General features: G+C 44.1%; 1 protein-coding gene and 1 pseudogene across 4 annotated transcripts in view; both read right to left on the reverse strand.

Moving 5' to 3' along the window:
• The window catches only part of LOC125639870 (uncharacterized), a 158,853-nt gene that overhangs the window by 119,304 nt on the left and 19,081 nt on the right, over nucleotides 1-20,468 (reverse strand). For all 4 annotated transcript variants that reach the window (XM_075130751.1, XM_075130752.1, XM_048857642.2 and 1 more), the window contains exon 2: nucleotides 9,768-9,885. The gene's annotated coding sequence lies outside the window, so the exon portion shown is untranslated. The remainder of the gene's footprint in view (nucleotides 1-9,767; nucleotides 9,886-20,468) is intronic.
• LOC125639797 (SCAN domain-containing protein 3-like) lies at nucleotides 2,906-5,737 on the reverse strand (annotated as a pseudogene).

A 20,468-nucleotide genomic window follows, 5' to 3' on the forward strand; every position in this document is an offset into this window, starting at 1 on the left:
TTTTTGTCTACAAACCAGTCCTATCGAAAGCAGCTGATATGCAGAGAAAACCACAGAGAGCAAAGTACCTGCTGCAGGCAATGAAAACTCTTGCCTCATGCGAGACTGCAGTCAGTTAGGTGCTAAACAGGGCCCCATTTGCCCCTGTAGTCCCTTTTTGCAGGTGTGCCCCATCTGCCAATTGCTCTTCTATAACCCTGTAGCCTGGCTGTGTCCCCTCACTATTTTGCCACAAATGTTCTTCAGTTTTGTAAAAATCCATTTGTGCTGGCTGACACTCACTTCTAGCACCATGAAATGCTGCAGTGACAGGAATGACTGATCACAACAGTGGTAAAGGTTAAGGGATTTATTCAGAGCTGTTTCAGAGTGGTAGCCGTGTTAGTCTGTATCAGCAAAAAGAACAAGGAGTACTTGTGGCACCTTAGAGACTAACAAATTTATTTGGGCATAAGCTTTTGTTGGCTAAAACCCACTTCATCTGATGCACGGACTGGAAAATATAGTAGGAAGATATATAGATATAGATAGATATACAGAGAACATGAAAAGATGGGGGTTGCCTTACCAACTCTAAGGAGACAAATCAATTAAAGTGGGCTATGATCAGCAGGAGGAAAAAAAATCACTTTTGTAGTGGTAATCAGGGTGGCCCATTTCAAACAGTTGATAAGAAGGTGTAAATAACAGCAGGGGAGAAAATTAGCCTGGGGAAATAGTTTTTAGTTAGTGTAATGACTCATCCACTCCCAGTCTTTATTCAAGCCTAATTTAATGGTGTTCAGTTTGCAGATTAATTCCAGTTCTGTAGTTTCTTGTTGGAGTCTGTTTTTGAAGGGTTTTTTTTTTTTAAGAATTGCCACTTTTAGGTCTGTAATTGAGTGTCCAGAAAGGTTGAAGTGTTCTCTGACTGGTTTTTGAATGTTATAATTCTTGACATCTGATTTGTGTCCATTTATTCTTTTGTGTAGAGACTGTCCGGTTTGGCCAGTGTACATGGGAGAGGGGCATTGCTGGCACATGATGGCATATATCACATTGGTAGATGTGCAGGTGAACGAGCCTCTGATATTGTGGCTGATGTGATTAGGCCCTATGATGGTGTCCCCTGAATAGATATGTGGACACAGTTGGCAACGGGCTTTGTTGCAAGGATAGGTTCCTGGGTTAGTGGTTCTGTTGTGTGGTGTGTGGTTGCTGGTGAGTATTTGCTTCAGGTTGGGGGACTGTCTGTAAGCAAGGACTGGCCTGTCTCCCAAGGTCTGTGAGAGTGAGGGATCATCCTTCAAGATAGGTTGTAGATCCTTGATGATGCGCTGGAGAGGTTTTAGTTGGGGGCTGAAGGTGACGGCTAGTGGCGTTCTGTTACTTTCTTTGTTGGGCCTATCCTGTAGTAGGTGACTTCTGGGTACTCTTCTGGCTCTGTCAATCTGTTTCTTCACTTCACCAGGTGGGTACTGTAGTTTTAAGAACACTTGGTAGAGATCCTGTAGGTGTTTGTCTCTGTCTGAGGGGATTGGAGCAAATACGGTTGTATGTTAGAGCTTGGCTGTAGACAATGGATCATGTGGTGTGGTCTGGATGAAAGCTGGAGGCATGTACTAAGTATAGCAGTCAGTACGTTTCCAGTATAGGGTGGTGTTTATGTGACCATCGCTTATTTGCACTGTAGTGTCCAGGAAGTGGATCTCTTGTGTGGACTGGTCCAGGCTGAGGTTGATGGGGATGGAAATTATTGAAATCCTGGTGGAATTCCTCAAGGGTTTCTTTTCCATGGGTTCAGATGATGAAGATGTCATCAACGTAGCGCAAATAGAGTAGGGGCGTTAGGGGACGAGAGCTGAGGAAGCGTTGTTCTAAGTCAGCCATAAAGATGTTGGCATATTGTGGGGCCATGCAGGTACCCATAGCAGTGTCGCTGACTTGAAGGTATACATTGTCCCCAAATATGAAATAGTTGTGGGTGAGGACAAAGTCAGAAAGTTCCTCCACCAGGTTTGCCGTGACATTATCGGGGATACTGTTCCTGACGGCTTGTAGTCCATCTTTGTGTGGAATATTGGTGTAGAGAGCTTCTACCTCCATAGTTGCTAGGATGCTGTTTTCTGGGAGATCACCAATGTGTATAAAATAAAAGGGCTCCTCAGAGTCATCATCATTGTTTTTAAAAAGGCATTTTACCACATCTAATGTGCCACTGCAGCCTGGCCACTAGGGATTGCTAGAGGATGTCACACTGTGTCCCAGGCAACACAGATCTATGTCACACACAGAAGGTGCAAAAGAAAGCAGGGTCCCACTAGCCAAAGTTCTGCTCATGACACTAGTTCAGGTTTTGTGGGAATTGGGATCTCTTCCTACCTGGTTACAGCAAACAGACACCTGAGTTTGACATCTAGAACAGTGCTTCTCAAACTATCTGATGTGGCGGACCGGCAATTTTTTTTCCCCAATGTGCCAGGGACCCGGTACCATATTTGTGCCATATTATTATCGTTTTCGCATAGGCACGTAGCACATCAGATCAGAAAAACTAACATTCTTCACTGTATTAATTGGAATGGGAGTGTGGCGTACATGCGGAGATGTTCCCATTTAAATACACTGAAGACTGATTGAAAGGCTGTGCGTCTGTGTGGATAGTATAAAATGACTATTATTCGTTTACAATCCAAGAAAATATTATTTGAGCATTCGTAGTAATATTAATTTAGACTGGAAACAATATAATGAATAAAATAAAAGTTGGCAGACATTTTTTATTTTATGTTTATTTTGTAAACAAATAATATTACAATACAAATTAAAAAATATTTAAAAAATCAAACCAGCAAAGTCTCCTAATAAAGATATTATAAAAAAAATTATTAACACAGTAATAGGCATGTTAAAACCTTAACCTTTACTAATGTGAAAGGTGAGCCTGCTTCTTCTTTGTCAGTTTATCTAGTTGTGGTTCAATTGAGGACAGTGCCACACACAATGGAGAATGACTATCCATACTATTCCTGTACTTTGTCTTCATGACACTCATGGTTGAGAAGCCAGTCTCGCAGAGGTATGTTGAAGGAAATGGGAGAAGAGTTTTCAGAGCAATTTCAGAAAGCTCAGGATATTCTGCTTTCACTTTTATCCAAAAGGAAGCAAGTGATGTTGTAGTTTCGAAACTCATCTTCAATCTTTTGTCAGCAGCCAGCTCCAACAATTTATCCTCCATAGTGACAGTTAAGTCATCTTTCAATGGAATAAACGGATTTCGGACCCATCCAGTCCCTTTCCGTGGATCTTCTTCTGCTGGGAAGTAAAACTCAAAACGTTCTGCTAAATTCGTCAAGTGTTCACTGATGACATTTCATAGAGATGTAACATCAAGGTCTTCACCTGCATCGGTGATGACTGTCGCTAAGTTGTGAAACACGTCATAACAATCTCTTGACACTTGACTCTTCCATGCTTTTAGCTTTCATTTCTGTCCGTCGATCTTGTCTGCCATTGTAAGACACGAAGCCATCCTTCCCTGCATGGAGGTGTTGAGATAATTAAAGATGGCAAAGATATCAGCTAAATAAGCCAGCTTGGCTATCCAAGCCACATCTTGGAACAATTGTGACCAATTTGGTTTTTTGTCCTGAAGAAACTTGGCAACCTCGTTTCGGAGCTCAAATACTCTTGACAGGACTTTTCCCCTCGATAACCAACGTACATCAGCATGCAATAGGAGCTGTTTATGATCAGCTCCCATATCTCACATAATGCAGCGAATAGTCTCGAATTTAAAGCATTCGCCTTTACATGGTTCAGAATTTTTACGACCTCGCTGAGCACACTGTTTAGTTCTGTTGACATTTTTTTTGTTGTAAGACTTTCTCGGTGTAGGAAGCAGTGCACTGACTTGCATTCGGGTGCAAGCGCCTTAATCTGGGTAACCACTCCAGAATGCCATCCTGTCATTGCGGTGGCGCCAACAGAACATACGCCTACACAAAACTTGAAATCCAACCCACATTTGTTAACAATGTAGACGCTCACAGTCTTGAACACTTCAGAACTAGTTGTTTTTGTTGGTAGTGAAGCAGAAAACAAAAACTCTTCCTTCAAATCACCCTCATGTTCAAAGCGCACATACACCATCAGAACTGCCGTATTAGCAACGTCTGTACATTCATCAAGCTGCAAAGAAAAGTACTTACCTAATTTAATCTGTCCTATGAGCTGATCTTCCATATCATGAGCCAGATCGTGAATTCGTTGAGCTATAGTGTCATTTGAAAGTGGCACCTGAGCCACTTTCTTTGCCGCCGGCTCACCCAGCATTTCCATGCAGACATCTTTAATACAGCCTATCACTAGTGTCTCACCGATTGTGTATGGCTTTTTAGCCTTAGCAACGCAAAGCGTTACTTTATAAGAAGCTCACAGAGCACAAGTATTTATGTGTGACACTTCAAAGATCTGTTTCTGACAGCCTTTTAAATTAACATGCTTTCTTTCGAAGAACTCTTTCGGCTTTGAACTAATTTCATTATGTTTTTTATTTAAATGCCTCTTCAGCTTTGATGCCTTCATTGCGTTGTTAGCCAACACATCGCCACAAATAATGCACTGCGGTTTTGGCACTCCACCATCATTCATGGCTACAAAACCGAACTGAGGAGTCATATTTCCGAGTAAAGCTAGTATGAATTCTTTTTTGTTGACAATACTTCGGTTTCATTTACATTGCCGTCATCTGATTCAGAATTACTTGCGTGTTCAGCAACTGGATGTCTCTGCTTGATAAATATGTCAATTGGGCCTCACTTCGCCATCTGTAAATTAGGCATAAAAATAATTAATATAAATTCCATTACTCCGGGTATGTACTTAATTTATGATATTAGGATGAAAGCCGAATAAATGCAGTGGGAATGCTTTTATTGAGAAATATGTGCGGGAGAACATTGATTAATAGGGCAAGTAATGTTAGGATAAGAAGATAATATACATTTTAAAATTAAATTGCAAACAGGATAATAATTGAAAAGTTAAGATGGTTTGAACATATGGAAAGAATGAATAATGAACGTCAAAAAAAAGATTTACCTGTCTGAAAGATATGGAGTGAGAAAGTGAGGAATTTCGAGAACTTCCTGGAAGAAACACGGAGGTTTGATTCTAAAAGAGGGGAAAGCTATAAGTAAGAACAATGAGAGCATGTATGAAACGATATATGGATATGGAGGAAGCGAGGATGTTACGCTCATACAAAGCACACGGGATCTTTTCAGGGGGAAAAGGCAAATACACCGCATTTATTGAAAATACAACAGTTAGCATATGCTTTTCAGTTTTACACACACACACACACACACACACACACACACACACAGAGTCCTGCCAGTTGTTGTTTATAGTCACCAGTCTGTTGTAGCTCGAGTCAATCTAATGGCCAGTTAGATTGAGCACGAGTGAGGAGCTGGGCTCTGTCAGTCGCGATCTGATGCTCCGAGGCTTTGCAGGACTGAACCCAGAGTTCCATGGCAAAACACCCCAGCTTTATAGTTGTAAATTCCCATTTGAGCCCATGCATTTTGCAATGTCATCCTGTAATCATTAGTCCTTAAGTGGTGTTAATCTTGTGGTTTTCTGCTGTTATCATTTGATGGTTATTGTCGGGCTTCCCATCATTATCTCCTATTTGTTGTCTCGCCTTCGGGGGTGCCTGTCTCACCTCTGAGGTCGTCAATGCTGCTAACATGCTTAGCATCCGATACAATGGATGTTTTCTGATTGTCTTCTGGTCTTTCCAAGTCTCTCACTTTTTCTTTCAGAGTAGCAGCTGTGTTAGTCTGTATCCACAAAAAGAAAAGGAGTACTTGTGGCACCTTAGAGACTAACAAATTTATTTGAGCATAAGCTTTCGTGAGCTACAGCTCACTTCATCGGATGCATGCAGTGGAAAATACAGTAGGGGGATTTTATATACACAGAGAACATGAAACAATGGGTGTTACCATACACACTGAAAGGAGAGTGATCGGGTAAGGTGAGCTATTACCAGCAGGAGAGAAAAAAACCCTTTTGTAGTGATAATCAAGGTGGGCCACTTCTAGCAGTTGACAAGAACGTGTGAGGAACGGTAGGGGGGAAAAATAAGCATGGGGAAATAGTTTTACTTTGTGCAATGACATATCCACTCCCAGTCTTTATTCAAGCCTAAATTAATGGTGTCCAGTTTGCAAATTAATTCCAACGAGAGACTGCTGACACGTTCTTGTCAACTGCTCGAAATGGCCCACCTTGATGATCACTACAAAAGGGGTTTTTTCTCTCCTGCTGGTAATAGCTTACCTTACCTGATCACTCTCCTTACAGTGTGTATGGTAACACCCACTGTTTCATGTTCTCTGTGTATATAAAATCCCCCTACTGTATTTTCCACTGCATGCATCCAATGAAGTGAGCTGTAGCTCACGAAAGCTTATGCTCAAATAAATTTGTTAGTCTCTAAGGTGCCACAAGTACTCCTTTTCTTTTTTCACTCTTTCTTGACCATCTGGATATTTGTAATGACTTTCATACCTTATCTTTTCCTGATGCATTCATTCCTCATTCACACAAACAGTCTCTCACAGAAACCTTCAAAGGTATACAGACAGCAGTATTTTATATTCAGCGGAATATATTGTAAATCAAGCCTTGCTAAATCTTATAACTAAAACAATTCACATTGGGGCTTCAGGCCCTCAACATTTCTCTAATCTATTTATCATAGACACAATACAAAATCCTGTCTCTTACTAACTAAACTTTATAACAGGTCCTAATTGTAATGCATATTGGAAACAGGATCCCAGTCTCAGACGGTCATTCCTTTCTGTTATTCCAGAAGGGTGGCTGGCAGAATGAAATCAAAGTTTACATCAATTCTTATAGTACAATAAGTACAATTATAAAATCATGCTCCTCCAAGGACTGTCTGTCTTTTTGGCTATAGATGTGTGGTGTTCAATTGTCTCCATCTACTTCATAAGGGATATGGTGGGATTGGAGAGAAAATAATTATTAAAATTTATAATATTATTAGTACTTTCATTCTCAGATCAGTGGGTTCGGACGGGGTCCCAACTGACAAACGCGCAGAGTTCCATATGACGCTCTTTATTCAACTTCTCGATGGTAACTGCCGGTGGGGCGGGGTCTTTATATGAGAAGGAGTGGGGTAAGCGCACGCTCGCACGTCTCATGCAAAACATGCTGTAACACTATGGCATAATTATCAATATTATAATATGTGCTTCTGAAAACATAATATTATTTAATATTGTCAACCTTTATTGACTGATAATTATTCTTGGTGGAATTCCGGTGCCATTTTTAAATTATACTATTATTTCTCTCTTTCTTTCCTGGAAACTCGCCGCGGACCGGCAGCCAATGGCTCGCGGACCGGCAGTGGTCCATGGACAACCACTTTGAGTAGCACTGATCTAGAAGGCTGATATGCAATGTGCATTTCTAAGGCACCACTCACTGGCGGCTAGAAGCCATTTACAGGAGCTTGAGAATGACCCCAGTAAAGAGGAACCACCTCTCCACCTCCCTGACAAGTTGCCTATTAGGTAGAGTTGCCTGTCACTTACACCACTAGAGAACAACCAGGGACTAAGGCAGGGGAAAGTCTACCGCTACGAAGGAGAAAGATGCACCTAAACAAGCACAATCAATCCAGTAGGTTTCTCCCTTGCCCCCTTGGGGTCTCCCACCCGCTTGGATGGTCAGGATTCCAGTAATAAAGGGCCCCCAAGCAGGCCAGAGGTGTGCAAGGCGAGGGGGTGGGGTGGAGGGCACACTGGTTCTGTTTGAAATTTTTTCAGCAAAAGGAAAGAACTGCTTCACTATCCATCCCCTCGCAGCCAAGATCTTGAGATGAACTGAATGTTACCCTGAGGATGGGGAAGCTACTTGAATACAAAATATTTTAATTTACTAAAAACATCAAGTTAATCAGAATCACCGGCTTGTTGCCACTTCATTAGGCCTAGAAGTGTTAAGATACAGCACAAGGCTTGCAATTATAGCCTATTAACTGTGGGGACACTAGACGATGCATACTGATTCTATGATTCTATCTTAGAAGTTATTCTATGATTCTATCTTAGAAGTTTTTAAGGTCAGGCTTGACAAAGCCCTGGCTGGGATGATTTAATTGGGGATTGGTCCTGCTTTGAGCAGGGGGTTGGACTAGATGACCTCCTGAGGTCCCTTCCAGCCCTGATATTCTATGATTCTATGATACACAAGTCACATTTAATTATTGAAATTAGGCAGTAGATAGTAACTTAACTGGAACAATGCCAGTACTTTAAACAATTACATTCCTATCATGACAGAGCTTTGTCTTCTGTTGGAAGAGAGACACTGAGTTCATGACTCAATTTTATATTTGCTAAAGAAAGAATTAAAAAGCTGAAGATTAAATTAAGCATTAAAGCTGAAGATTTCATGGTTTCTAAGAATCCTGAGGACCATAGGAAAAAAAAGGAAGTTGTGCAACCAAGAACAAGTTTGTGGTCAGTTACTTATTTAAATTACCAGTGATGTTAGACAGTTTAATTCACGATGCCTTTAAATTTAACCTGCTAGCATTTATTTCTCCCCCATCTCTGCACTGTGCATTTATGCAATATTACCTGCCAATGCAGTTTGGAAGCACGGAGTGTGAAGGTATCACAACTGTCTCACAATTATATCTAGGCATGATTAAAACAAGGAGCAGAGTCCTAATAATTAAAGTTTGGCTCTGGGCACCAACTTGGTCTCTGTGACTGCAGTGTCTCTGGTGTGCACATAACAAAGCTCCATGTCTGTCTCCCATCAACCTGGATTCTGCTGTTTCTGTATTAACTGAAGTTCAGAGCTGCAGGCAAGTGAGCTAGACAAGACAGAAATGATTCTGGTAGGTGAGGGCATTGTGTCTGAACATGCAGCTGGATGGGTGATGCTCCCCTTTTGTAATATGGGCCACACAATCTTACCTCTTGCTGCTTATGCCCCATAAAACCATTTGCCATCTACAGCTGGTCAGGAGATCAAGACCACTTCTTAGGAACATGGCCTCTGCCACAGTTTCTATCCAGATCATCATGGATTTCTGTCCTAGAACCCCTGGATCTTAGAGCAGAGACACTGGTCTTTGGAAACACTTTGCTTGCTGCTCCCAACATGCCATTGCAGAGCAGTTACACTGAGTTTTTAAACCTGTGTCAGCAAGTCAAAGGGCCTACAGCAAGCCTGGGTCTACAGATTAGGCTCACGGGGCTACGCTACGGGGTTAAAAACAATTGTCTTAGATGTTCGGACAAGGGCTAGAGATTCGACTTTGAAGCTTAAGGATGGGGCTAAGCTTCAGAGTCTGAGCTCCAGCCTAAGGTGCAATGTCTACATGGATGTTTTTAGTGCTGTAGCATGAGTCTGAGTCTGTGGATTCGGACTCAAGGATGTGAGTTTTAAAACACAGTGTAGACACAGGCTACTCCAGATTTGAATCTCCTTGTTCTTACTTTCAAGGTCCTGCACAATTTAGTGCCTATTTTCCTTTGGTTCAGTCATCTAAGCAGTACATCTAAAATGCCCTCTTTCACTCATCTGTACATCTTCTTCAGTATAGCCTCCTGCACCCAGAACCTCTTCCCTGGCCGAGACTACCTTTTCCTCCTGCAAACACACTTTTCCAACAGCCATAGAAACACAACTCTTAACAAAGTAGATGCATATTTAGCACTTACTAGCATCAGAGCCTGCAACATGTTCGTGGCCTTCCAAGCAGAAGAGGCCTGGCAGTTCTTCGGGGTAGGAACCAATTAGAGCGGTTTGAACACAGGGTTTTTCAGTTGGCCAGCAATTCTGAAAAAAAGAAAAAAGAAAAAAAATTGCAGGGCAACTCAGCAATGAAAATTTTCAAAGTTGTCACTGAACTGAAGTTAAGAAATTGGGACTGAATTAAACATTTTGTTCAACAAGAAATATTTTGTTTTGATTTTGAGCCATTAAGTTTGTTTTTTTTAAAATAAAGTTGAAGGAAAGTTCTCACTGAAGTTGTTTCAAACCCAAAAATTCAAACATTTCATTTGGAAAGAGTGCAAAAAAATAAATAAACTGTTTTTTCAGGTTTGTTTGTTTGTTTTAAAAAGGATGTTGTGGCCCAGACATTTGGCGAAACTGACATGAACTGGCAAAACAGTCTGGTGTTACCAAACCTGCATTTTTGGCCAAAAAAGTTCAGCTGAATTGTTTTGCTCAGCTTTGCTGCCAATCTAAAGGCAACAGAAAAACAATGAAATGACCAGGATGTTTCTAAACATATCAGCTCAGCTCCTCACTGTTCCTCATCCTGTGGATATTTACACTGAGAGCTCTGCGCGGCCAGGACCTGGTCTCGATGCCTGGCTCACTTGGATCTCAACACTTAACACCTGTGCTTTGTACTCTCCATCAACCAGCATGATACTTCCCAGGGGTACGAAGGACTGGGAGGCCCCTCGCTATGACCTACCCTTAGCGTGTGGATGCCTTGTCTGTCCTTGCCAGGGATCAGCTCCCTGATGCCACCAGGCACAGGCACTCCCCTCCCAGCCGACACAGGCTGGGCTGTTCCTCTACAGGTAAGAGACAGGCCATGTTCCAACCCCCAAGCATCCACCTGCAGTGCCCAGCCCCGGGTCCCCTGGACACTCGCAGAATTTAAGTAAGGCTTTTGGCATAGTCCCACATGATAGTCTCATAAGAAAACTAGGGAAATACGATCTACATGAAATTACCATAGGGTGGGTGCACATAGAGATGCCAGGCGTCCAGTTTTTCACCAGATCGCCCGGTCGAAAAGGGACTGTGGTGGCTCTGGTCAGCGGCGCAGCGGGGGCCCGGGGCTAAGACAGACTCCCTGCCTGCCCTAGCTCTGTGCGGCTCTCAAAAGTGGTCGCCCGGTCCCTGCAGCCGCTAGACACATAGGCAGCCAGGGAGGCTCTGCGTGCTGCCCCTGCCCTGAGGGCCAGTTCCGCGGCTCCCACTGGCCGGGAACCATGACCAATGGGAGCTGGTGGCAGCTGTGGGCACAGGGGCAGCGCCTGCGGGGGTGGGGGCCACGCAGAATCTCCTTGGCCGCCCATGTGTCTAGGGCTGCAGAAACCTGGAGGCCTCTTCCTGGCAGCCATGGTAAGTGCCACCAGGACACCACAACCTGAACCATCTCCCGCACCCCAACCCCCTGCCCCAGCTTGGAGTCCCCTCCTGTACCCAAACTCCCTCCCGGAGCCCGCACACACACCCCAACACCCCAACCCTCTGCCCCAGCCACCTCCTGCACTCCAAACCCCTCATCCCCAGCCCCACCCCAGAGACCACACCCTCAGCCGGAGCCATCACCCCCCACACACACACAACCCAACCCCCTGCCCCAGCCTGGAGCCCCCTCCTGCAACCCAAACCCCTCATCCCTGGCCCCACCCCAAAGCCTGCACCCCCAGCCGGAGTCCTCCCCCCCCACACACACACACACCCTGCCCCAGTCCAGAACCCTCTTCCACACCTCAAACCCCTCATCCCTGGCCCCACGCCATAGCCCTCACCCCCCTCCCACACCCCAACTGCCTGCCCCAGCCCGGAGAAAGTCAGTGAGGGTGGGGGAGAGTGAGTGACCAGTGATGGGGGATGGAGCGTGCAAGGGTGGGGACTCAGAGAAGGGGCGGGGCTGGGGCAGGGTGTTCGGTTTTGTGTAGTTAGAAAGTTGGCAACCCTAGGTGCACAACTGGTTGAAAGACTGTACTCAAAAGTAATTATCAATGGTTCACTGTTAAATTGGGCGGGCATAACTAGGGAGGTCCCATAGGGGTCAGTCCTGGGTCCAATACTATTCAATATTTTCATTAAATGACTTGGATAATGGTGTGGAAGATATGCTCATAAAATCTGCAGACAACATCAAGCTGGGAGGGGTTGCAAGGATTTTGGAGGACAGGATTAGGATTCAAAACAACCTTGACAAATTGGAGAGTTGGTCTGGAATCAACAAGATGAAATTCAGTTAAGACAAATGCAAAGTTCTTCAGTTTGGAAGGAAAAAAAATCAAATGCATGACTACAAAATGGGGAGTAACTGGCTTGGTGGTAGTACTGCTGATCAGCATCAGGGATTTATAGTGGATCACGAACTGAATACGAGTCAACAATGTGACGCAGTGGCAAAAAAAAAGTTAATATTCTGGGGTGTAGTAACAGGATCACTATTGGTAAGACACAGGAGGTAACTGTCCATCTCAACTTGGCACTGATGAGGTCTCAGCTCGTGTACTGTGTCTAATTCTGGATGCCACAGTTTAGGAAAGATGTGGAAAAACTGAAGAGAGTCCAGAAGAGGGCAACAAAAGTGATGCAAAGTTTAGAAACCCTAAGCTGTGAGGAAGATTTAAAAAAAATGGGCATGTTTAGTCTTGAGAAAAGAAGACTGGGGCAGTGGGGGACCTGATAACAATTTTCAAATGTGTTAAGGGCTGTTATAAAGAGGACAGTGATCAACTATTCTCCCTGTCCACTGAAGGTAAAACAAGAAGTAATGGGCTTAATCTTCAGCAAGAGAGATTTAGGTTAGATGTAAGGGAAAAACACATTCCTACTATAATAGTAGTTGAGCTTTAGAATAGGCTTCCAAGGAAGGTTTTGGAATTCATCATTGGAAGTTTTTAAAATTTTGTTGGGAAAACACCTGTCAGGGATGGTCTAGGTTTACTTGGTCCTGCCTCAGTGCAGGGGGCCAGACTTGATGACTTCGAGGTCCCTTCCAGCCCTACATTTCTGTGATTCTGTGAATTCCCAGATCCTCTATTCCTAAAGGAACAGTACTCCATGTCTTATTAGTTACACCAAAGAACACAGCTCCACTTAACACACAGCACTTATCCTTGCTTTCTCTACAAACAAATCTAAGTGTATTTAACAAAGAACAGAGATTCAAATGATAGCAAACAAAACAATATTGGAAAAAAATTCTTACTATCAAATAAGATCATAACACACATACTAGAACCTAAACTTACCTAACAAGACAATCCCATCTCAAAGGTTAGCTGACCCAAAGAATCTCTCCCATTGTCAGACAACCAGACATCCTAAGACAAGCCACCTGGCTGCTTGTCTCCTTGGTGAAGGATCTCTGGGCATAGCCCCCCTCCCCACAGCTTGTCTTTTCCTGTCTAGAATCTCCTCGGGAGGTTTTGCCATCACTCGATTAGCATTTTGCTCAGTCTGTAAATAGGTGTTCATTGCATATTGTTTACTTCACAATCTGCACATAGCCAGTCAGGTAAACAAACAAGTTTCTTTCAGGCAGAAAATGCTTAACACCTTCTGGTGACCAGCCCCAATTCATAGCTCTTAAGAACATTACATTTTCAGTATATATACACACATAACTCCTTATAGCTTATCTGTACATACATTTCACAATGATCATGATGACCAGAATGACATAAGATTTCAGTAGAGACCTTACGTGACACCCTTTGGCAAACTAGCGTGCAGATATCAGACCCAGGGGACCTCTGTATCCCTTATGCACCCCTGTGCCCTCTGCCAGTTGGCACCAACAGATCCCTAGGTCACAACCAGCAACCCAGTTCCAAATGCAGCTCAAGGTTCTAATGACAGTCTAACATCCATGGAGTATTCTGGGGTTGTCTTAAACAAGCCTGCTACTATAATAGATGATGTTCCTTAGACCAGTGGTTTTCAAACTGTGGGTCGCGACCCAGTACCGGGTCGTAGAATGTAAGGCACTGGGTTGCGGAGGCTCTGGTCAGCACCATCGACTTGGCCATTAAAAGTCCCATCGGTGGTGCTACCCGGCTCAGGCAGACTAGTCCCTACCTGTTCTGATACTGCGCCGCGCCCTAGAAGTGGCCAGCAGCAGGTCTGGCTCCTAGGCAGGGAGGCCATGGGTCAATTTGTGCTGCCCCCGCCCCGAGCACTGGCTCCACACTCCCATTGGCCAGGAACCGGACAATGGGAGCTGGGGTGGTGGTGCCTGTGGGCGAGAGCCACGCAGAGCCGCTTGCGTGCCTCCACCTAGGAGCCAGACCTGCTGCTGGCCACTTCCAGGGCGCAGAACAGTCCACAGTGCCAGGACAGGCACACCCCTGCTACATCACTGACTGGGAACCGCCCGAGGTAAGACTGCACCCCAATCCCCTGCCCCGAGGCCCCCCAAAACCCAGAGCCCCTTCCTGCACCCCAAACCCCTCATCCCTGGCCCCACCCCAGAGCCTTCACCCCAGCCCAGAGCCCTGACCCCCTCTCACACCGCTGCCCCAGCCCAGAGCCTCCCAAACCCAGAGCCCCCTCCTGCACCCCAAACCCCTCATCCTTGGCCCCACCCTAGAGCCTGCACCCCAACCCACAGCCCTGACCCCCTCCCACACCCTGAACCCCTCATTCCTGGCCCCACCCCGCAGCCCTCACCCGGCACCCAATTCTCTTCCCCAGCCCTGAGCCGCTCCCACACCCCGCCCAAACCCCTCATCCCCAGCTCCGTTGGGTCGCAAAAGACAGCTCTACTCACCAAGTGACTGATACAAGAATCATTCTGCAGGACTAGAAGACTAGACAAGATTGATCTGTGGAACTTGGACAGAACTTGCAATGGTCTGTCAATTTGTTTCTTCACTTCAGCAGGTGGCTACTGTAGTTGTAAGAATGCTTGACAGAGATCTTGTAGGTGTTTGTCTCTGTCTGAGGGGTTGGAGCAAATGCGGTTGTATCAAAGAGCTTGGCTGTAGACAATAGATAGTGTGGTGTGGTGTGGATGAAAGCTGGAGGCATGTAGGGAGGCATAGCAGTCAGTAGGTTTCCAGTATAGGGTGGTGTTTATGTGACCATCACTTATTAGCACTGTAGTGTCCAGGAAGTGGATCTCTTGCATGGACTGGTCCAGGCTGAGGTTGATGGGGATGGAAATCGTTGAAATCATGGTGGAATTCCTCAAGGGCTTCTTTTCCATGGGTCCAGATGATGAAGATGTCATCAATGTAGCGCAAGTAGAGTAGGGGCATTGGGGACGACAGCTGAGGAAGCGTTATTCTAAGTCAGCCATAAAAATGTTGGCATACTGTAGGGCCCTGCGGGTACCCATAGCAGTGCCGCTGATTTGAAGGTATACATTGTCCCGAAATGTGAAATAGTTATGGGTGAGGACAAGTCACAAAGTTCAGCCACCAGGTTTGCTGTGACATTATCAGGGATACTGTTCCTGACGGCTTGTAGTCCATCTTTGTGTGGAACATGATCCATTGTCTATAGTCAAGCTCTTCAATACAACCGCATTTGCGCCAACCCCTCAGACAGAGACAAACACCTACAATATCTCTATCAAGCGTTCTTACATCTACAATACCCACCTGCTGAAGTGAAGAAACAGATTGACAGAGCCAGAAGAGTACTCAGAAGTTACCTACTACAGGACAGGCCCAACAAAGAAAGTAACAGAACGCCACTAGCCATCACCTTCAGCCCCCAACTAAAACCTCTCCAACGCATCATCAAAGATCTACAACCTATCCTGAAGGACGACCCATCACTCTCACAGATCTTGGGAGACAGGCCAGTCCTTGCTTACAGACAGCCCCCCAACCTGAAGCAAATACTCACCAGCAACCACACACCACACAACAGAACCACTAACCCAGGAACCTATCCTTGCAACAAAGCCCGTTGCCAACTGTGTCCACATATCTATTCAGGGGACACCATCATAGGGCCTAATCACATCAGCCACACTATCAGAGGCTCGTTCACCTGCACAGCTACCAATTTGATATATGCCATCATGTGCCAGCAATGCCCCTCTCCCATGTACATTGGTCAAACTGGACAGTCTCTACGTAAAACAAATCAGACATCAAGAATTATAACATTCAAAAACCAGTCGGAGAACACTTCAGTCTCTTTGGTCACTCGATTACAGACCTAAAAGTTGCAATTCTTCAACAAAAAAACTTCAAAAACAGACTCCAATGAGAGACTGCTAAATTGGAATTAAGTTGCAAACTGGACACCATTACATTAGTCTTGAATAAAGACTGGGAGTGGATGTGTCATTACACAAAGTAAAACTATTTCCCCATGTTTATTTTCCCCCCTCCCCACTGTTCCTCACACGTTCTTGTCAACTGCTGGAAATGGCCCACCTTGATTATCACTGCAAAAGGTTCCTCCCCCGCCCCCCCTGCTCTCCTGCTGGTAATAGCTCACCTTACCAGATCACTCTCGTTACAGTGTGTATGGTAACACCCATTGTTTCATGTTCTCTATGTATATAAATCTCCCCACTGTATTTTCCACTGAATGCATCCGATGAAGTGAGCTGTAGCTCATGAAAGCTTATGCTCAAATAAATTTGTTAGTCTCTAAGGTGCCACAAGTACTCCTTTTCTTTCATTAGACAGGCTTTCCATTCCTCGGATCATCCTAGTAGCCCTTCTCTGTACCTGTTCCAGTTTGAATTCATCCTTCTTAAACATGGGAGACCAGAACTGCACACAATATTCCAGGTGAGGTCTCACCAGTGCCTTGTATAATGGTACTAACACGTCCTTATCTCTACTGGAAATACCTCGCCTGATGCATCCCCAGACCGCATTAGCTTTTTTCATGGCCACATCACACTGGTGACTCATAGTCACCCTGTCAACCAATACTCTGAGCTCTTTCTCCTCCTCCATTACTTCCAGTGATGTGTCCCCAACTTATAACAAAAATTCTTGTTATTAATCCCTAAATGCATGACCTTGCACTTTTCACTATTAAATTTCATCCTATTACTGTTACTCCAGTTTACAAGGTCATCCAGATCTTCCTGTATGATATCCCGATCCTTCTCTATATTGGCAATACCTCCCAGCTTTATGTCATCTGCAAACTTTATTAGCACACTCCCACTTTTTGTGCCGAGGTCAATAATAAAAAGATTAAATAAGATTGGTCCCAAAACAGATCCCTGAGGAACTCCACTGGTAACCTCCCTCCAGCCTGACAGTTCACCTTTCAGTAGGACCCGCTGTAGCCTCCCTGTTAACCAATTCCTTATCCACCTTTCAATTTTCATATTGATCCCCATCTTTTCCAATTTAACTAATAATTCCCCATGTGGCACGGTATCAAACGCCTTACTGAAATCTAGGTAAATTAGATCCACTGTGTTTCCTTTGTCTAAAAAATCTGTTACTTTCTCAGAGAAGGAGATCAGGTTGGTTTGGCATGATCGACCTTTTGTAAAACCATGTTGTATTTTGTCCCATTTACCATTGACCTCAATGTCCTTAACTACTTTCTCCTTCAAAAATTTTTCCAAGACCTTGCATACTACAGATGTCAAACTAAAAGGCCTGTAGTTACCCGGATCACTTTTTTTCCCTTTCTTAAAAATAGGAACTATGTTAGTAATTCTCCAATCATATGGTACAACCCCTGAGTTTACAGATTCATTAAAAATTCTTCCTAATGGGCTTGCAATTTCATGTGCCAATTCCTTTAATATTCTTGGATGAAGATTATCTGGGCCCCCCGATTTAGTCCCATTAAGCTGTTTGAGTTTCGCTTCTACCTCAGATACAGTAATATCTACCTCCATATCCTCATTCCCATTTGTCATGCTACCATTATCCCTAAGATCCTCTTTAACCTCATTAAAGACTGAGGCCAAGTATTTGTTTAGATATTGGGCCATGACTAGATTATCCTTGACTTCCACTCCATCCTCAGTGTTTAGCGGTCCCACTTCTTCTTTCTTTGTTTTCTTCTGATTTATATGGGCTATAGAACCTTTTACTATTGGTTTTAATTCCCTTTGCAAGGTCCAGCTCTACTTGACTTTTAGCCTGTCTCACTTTATCCCTACATGTTCAGACCTCAATAAGGTAGATTTCCTTGCTGATCACTCCCATCTTCCACTCTCTGTATGCTTTCTGCTTTTTCTTAATCACCTCTCTGAGATGCTTGCTCATCCAGCTTGGTCTACAACTCCTGCCTATGAATTTTTTCCCCTTTCTTGGGATGCAGGCTTCCGATAGCTTCTGCAGCTTTGATTTAAAGTAATCCCAGGCCTCCTCTGCCTTTAGATCCATAAATTCTTCAGTCAGTCCAATCCTCTTCCCTAACTAATTTCCTTAATTTTTGAAAATCAGCCCTTTTGAAATCAAAAACCCTAGTTGCAGATTTATTTTTGTTAATCCTTCCGTTCAGTTTGAACTGAATTAGCTCATGATCACTTGAACCAAGATTATCTCCTACAACCATTTCTTCTATGAGGTCCTCACTACTCACCAAAACCAAATCTAAAATGGCATCCCCTCTAGTCGGTTCAGCAACTACTTGATAAAGGAATCCATCAGCTATCGCATCTAGGAAAATCTGAGCCCTATTATTATTACTAGCACTCGTCCTCCAGTCTATATCTGGGAAGTTAAAGTCTCCCATGATCACACAATTCCCATTAGTATTTACTTCATTAAAAACATTAAAGAGGGCTCTATCCATATCCAAATTAGATCCCAGCAGTCTATAGCACACCCCAAGCACTATCCCAGGGGAGACTCTAATAGTTTTCTTCCCCAATGTAATTTTTGCCCAGACGGACTCTGTCTTATCCATTCCATCGCTTCTTATTTCTTTACATTCTATATCATCATTGATATACAATGCTACTCCACCACCTTTACCTTTATTTCGGTCTTTCCTAAACAGCACATACCCTTCAATACCCGTAGTCCAGTCATGACTACTATTCCACCATGTTTCTGTTTTCCCTATAATATCTGGGATCACTTCCTGCACCAGTAGCTCTAGATCCTTTATTTTCTTACCTGGGCTCCTCACATTGGTGTACAAACATCTTAATTTTTGCTGTTTGGCCTCGCTCACATTCTGCACCCGATTAGGCACGGTCTTTCTACAGCCAGTATAACCTATTAGACTGGTATCCACACTGCCCTTACTCCTTATATGCATTCTCCTACCCACAGCTGTATCCTTTCTTACTTCGTTTTCTTCCCTCTCAATGCTAAAATCCGGCATGGAGATTACCTGGACATCTCCCAACCATCTCCCCCAAATTCCTAGTTTAAAGCTCTCTTAATCAGTTGTGCCAGCCTCCATCCTGGAAGACTATTTCCTTCCCTACTCAGATGAAGTCCATCCCAAGAGAACTGTCCTCTGTCCATGAATACCTCCCAGTAACCATACATCCCAAAGCCCTCCTTATAGCACCACTGCCTAAGCCATCTGTTGATCATCATAATCTTGTCACACCTTTGTTGCCCTTCTCTAGGAACACACAGAATCCCACCGCTGCTACGACTGTCTGTGCCGCTGCCTGACAGGCTGGCTACCTTTTTAGGACCCCTTCTCCTCCAACAGAACTCCCACTGAAACTCCGCTGTTTACAGCTCTGTTTGCTAGCTCCTGTGCCGCTACAGCTGTCTGTCTGAGGCATCACCTATCCTAAAACGTGAGGGATTGTCCTGCTTTCACAGGGCAACCAGCCATGTCCCAGCATGCATTTCAGACCAGTGCAAGATCATGTCCTGACTATGGTGACCATATTTTAGAATGGGAAAGGGAAAAATAGAAATGGATACCAGATAATTGGCTACAATGGAGGTACAGATTTCTTTATTTGAAGAGACTGTACTCAAAAATGTATACAAAGTAATTCATTTAATTGTACCAATCTAAGCACCAGTAGAAAACATACCATCCTGACTGATGCAGCTAACATCTTCATTGGCAATGTTTCCCAGCAGGCCCAGGAGCAGTGTTTTATGTTTTTTTATAACTTCTCGAAAGGCAGCAAGAGCCCTATAAGACAATATTCGCATTTCATCTCTGAAAGGAGAACCAGCCCACAGTGAGGTGCCTAGTTAGACATGGAGCCTTTCTAAACCTAGATCTGAAAAACAATGGGACTGGGCAGTTTCGGGGGTGGGGAGGAATCAGCAGTGAGACACAGACACTTTCAATTCTAGGCTCCTATTGTGAATCCATTCAAGTTCAATAGCAAATGAATATCCCTTTAATCTGGAAGTGAGTTTGTGGATCTCAATCCAGTTCCTAGAGGACAACGGTCCACATCACAAAAGCCACTGGTGTACTGTATTCGGCATGCCTCTTGGGGGTCACCGCAAAAAGACCAAGGACTGAATGGACACTGAGCTACTCTCTCACCCCTGCTAGTGAGCTCTCTGCAACACGATGAAGACACAGTAGCTAAGATAATGTAGGGAAAGTTGCACTGTCACTGCTTGTTCTGTGGATAAAAAGAGGATGCATTTATAGTACTATTAACAGAATCTTTCAAAAGGCTTTTAATTAATTCACTTAGAGTGAAGGGGGATTTCAGAGATTCACAATTAAACCTCTCATCTCACAGGTTGATTACCTGTAAT

Source organism: Caretta caretta, chromosome 7 (genome assembly GCF_965140235.1).
Source record: "Caretta caretta isolate rCarCar2 chromosome 7, rCarCar1.hap1, whole genome shotgun sequence".
Classification (NCBI taxonomy): domain Eukaryota; kingdom Metazoa; phylum Chordata; order Testudines; family Cheloniidae; genus Caretta; species Caretta caretta.